At 30.4% G+C, this 3,922-nt stretch overlaps 1 pseudogene; it reads right to left on the reverse strand.

Annotated features, from left to right (window-relative positions):
- Window positions 1-1,532: 1,532 nt before the first annotated feature.
- On the reverse strand, window positions 1,533-3,083 carry LOC105119664 (extensin-3-like; annotated as a pseudogene).
- Between the last annotated feature and the right edge of the window lie 839 nt (window positions 3,084-3,922).

Genomic DNA, 3,922 nt, shown 5'->3' on the forward strand with positions numbered 1-3,922 from the left:
TTGTTGTTTTTGCTATTGACTTAGATCTGTCATAACCCAAAACATATGGGTTAGGTTTCCAAACCCAAGGTTAATGAGTCCGACGTCGAGGCTTTCAGGCTAATGGATCTGGAATGCAGACCCAAGGCTGTAGGGTCGCATGAGGATTTAAGACTCTTAGGTCTAGGGTTAAAACTCAAGGCTAATGGATCTACTGTTTGAACCTAGGGCTCTTGAGTCCAACGTTCGAATCCACGACTAATGGCTCCAATATCAAAACTTAATTCTCTTAAGTCCGACGTTAGGACTCAAGGTTTTTGGGTCTATCATTTGGACTCACAACTAATATGTTTGCGCAGGACCCAATTCTCTTGGGTTCGACTTTAGAACCCTGGGTTCTTGGGTCTATCATCCAGACTCATGGCTAATAGGTTTGCGTAAAATATAATTCTCTTGGGTTCAATTTTAGAACCCAAGGTTCTAGGGTCTTAGATTTCTAAATATAATAATAATAATAATAATTAAAAATACTATTATTTATATTATAAATACCACTATTTTTATTATAATTAAAATTATTAATATAATAATTATTAAATCTAGAAAAAATATTATTAATATTGAAAAAAAATACATTTCATTTGAAGGGTAAGATTCATCATCATTAATAAATAAAAAAACTATTATTATTATCAAAGAAAAATCATAATTTGTTTTAAAGATTAAAAAATATCATCATCATTATTAATAATTTTTTAAAAAAACTATTATTATTATTAAAGAAAAATCATAATTTTTTAAAAAATTAAAAAATATAAAAATTTGGACAAACAGGTTAAATATTATCAATAATATTATTATTGGATCTAAATGCTTTTGGGTCCGGTGTTGTCGCGACCCAATACTCATGGATCTTAAATGTTTTTGATATTTTTTATGAAAATAAAAAGTATGCATGTGGTATAGGGTTGACCACCTAACTAGTGTACAACAATTTTGACTCAATATAAAGGGAATATATTTATAGATATATGCTCAAATTAGAATATGTCGAATGAAAACTTGAACCTGTAAAGTTCAAGTTTTCCACAATCACTCTTAAGTTTTAGATTTTTTTTAATATTTTTTATGAAAATAAAAGGTATGTTTGTGGTGTAGGGTTGGCCACCTAACTATTGTATAGCTATTTTGACTCAATATGTGTTAAAGAATAATATAAATAATATCTTGATACTTCACCTAAGAGCTTAAATTATTGGATTAAATTGATGCTTTAATATAGTATTAAAATTTTGATAACCAAATAGTTATGAATTCGAGTCTTACTATTCTCATTTATTTGATAAAAATTAAGTATAAGATAATGTGAGTATGTACAAGTTTCAAGTCCAAAAAACTTTAACTTAATAAGATATTTTTAAACTATTGAGTTGAGTTGATTTTTTGACAATATAAAAGAAATACATATATATATATATATATGCGCTCAATTAGCATATATTTATATATATGCTAAGGAAAACTTGAACTTGTAAAGTTCAAGTTTTCCACAGGCGAACGTCAAGTCCATGATAAATGAAAAATGAAATGTTGCGTGCAAAACATAGAAGAATAAACTTTCAACAAGTTCATGATCTCAGAGAATTTCTTACAGGGTGTGCCTCTCCATTGGAATGTTTCATAGCCTGACCAGTGGCCTTATTAACCAAAGCGAAGGCAGGACATCCCTCTTCACTCTTGTGCTGTACTTTTCATCTTTATACCAGTTCTACAACAACAACCAAGCTAAATCAAGCAAACAGCTACAAAGATGTAAAACTCCAGGAAAAAAAAAAACACTACAGCAATAAATAATATTAAGGGTGTTTGAGATTATGGTTTCATATATTAAAAAAAAAAAACAAATTTTACCGTAATCCCAAACAAGCAACCAATCAATTAATCAGAAAATGATAGGTCAACATATGGATCATATGATTGAAAACATTAAGAAAATAACCAAGGACATGGACGAAAACTGTTATCTTTTTTGCTTATGGAATCTGAATTACAAAACAATGATCAGATCAAATAAATGTTCATGACAATTGCAACCTAACCAACCAAAACAAAAACCCACATAAAAAGACAACCCAGATTAAAATGATGTAAACTTTAAGAAAAAGAAATGAGAGGAAAAAAACCCCTTAGAAAATTTGAAAACAAAAGGGTGCAAAAGAAAGTTAAAAAAATTTAAAGTCAAATTGAGTTTGAGATCATAATTGAAAGAAGCTTTGAGTTTTCCATACTTGGAACTCATCAGAAGGATTTGATGGAGCAAGAATCACTTTCCCACCCCTAATTGTGAGGTGAAACTCAGGCTGAGCTTTGCTGTAAACCTTAAAGCTGGGTTTATTATAAAGGTCAAGCCCAGAAGCAGAGCCAGACTGATGAGTGTGCTGGTGATTGAAAGATGGCATGTGAGGCCTAAAAGAATGATGGGTTTCAGTTTGTTCATGAGAAACACGAGTCACTTGTGTTGGTGGAGGTGGATAATCAAGAGAAGGGTCAACTCCATGATGATGAGATGTGTGAAAGACCTGAGTTTCTTGAATTGAGGTTGGTGGTGGAGGAGGTGAATAGTTAGTTTCATTAAAATATGGTCTTAGTGGTTGTGGAGGTTCTTCATAATAGTGTGATTAGGGTCGTGGTGGTGGTGCAAATTCATTCTCTCTGTAGAATAGGGGTGGTGGTGTTTGGTCGAAGGATGGTGGTGGTGGGGGGTAATGTTCTCTTCTCTCTTCATCATCATCATTTCTTCGGTGGTGATGAGTTCGAGGGTAGTAGCCGTGAGGGAATTCCATGGTTGTTTCCGGTGATATTGATCAACGAGGGGAAGGGACGGGGATAAATAATATAGTTGGATCTCCAACTAATGATAAGACTAACTGTTGTTGAAAATTGATTAGTTTATTCAATGAGCTCCTACGAGACCTGCACCAAATGGCAGCTTCTCTTCCATCAAATCCCATGACAACTCTTCTTTGAAAATTGATACAAAATCAAAGAGCACACAAGAATTTCCGAAGATGAACTTCCCCATCAATTATTTCCTGAATATTATTGTGATTTTCATCCATAGAGATTTTTAAAGAGCAAAAAGCTTGAATGAATTCTGAAAATACAAGGAGTATTTTAAAGAACGTGGGGGCTTGAATGGGTAGTCTTGCCTTGAAGAATCTTGATTTTATTTCTTTCTTGTCTCCTGTTATTTGGAAGCCAGTAATTTGATATGATAAATGATGATACATGATACACAAATAGGTCAAATTTTTATTTGAAAATATTTTTTATTCTTTTTTATGAGACTAAAACTTTTTAGTATAAACAGGCTAATTTTTATTTTATTTTTTTATTATAAAAAGTTTTAAAAGGTATGTGATATAGGCTAAAACATGGAATTATAAAGAAAGGATATAAGATGCTAAAGACTGTGTTTAAAGGATATAAAACAAAAATTATGATATGACGCAGGCATATTTAGCGAGAAAAATTTACTTAATTTACTGATAAAAATATTATGTTGGTATGTATGTTTATATTTATTAATTTTTTTGGTAATGTTAATTAAAGTTTATAATTACTATAAAACTATGTAATAATTTTTATTTTTATTTTTACCATGATAATTCTATCAATTTTAATCAGCCTGCTAAAAAAATAATTTATTAATCAATTAAGCGTTAAAAAAACTAAAAACTGCCAGATTATAAATGTTGATTGAAGTGTTCTTAACTTCTTAGAGTATCTCAATTATTTGCAATGATTTATTGATTTGAGGCTACTAAGGACGTTATATTATGACTCTCTATATGTCATATCATATAAAAGTAATACCAGAGGGGTATATGTTGAAAATAATAAATAATACTCTAAAATACATGAAAAAAATATTGTAATTTTT

This window comes from Populus euphratica, unplaced genomic scaffold (assembly GCF_000495115.2).
Source record: "Populus euphratica unplaced genomic scaffold, PopEup_1.0 scaffold3325.1, whole genome shotgun sequence".
NCBI classification, from domain to species: Eukaryota; Viridiplantae; Streptophyta; class Magnoliopsida; order Malpighiales; family Salicaceae; genus Populus; species Populus euphratica.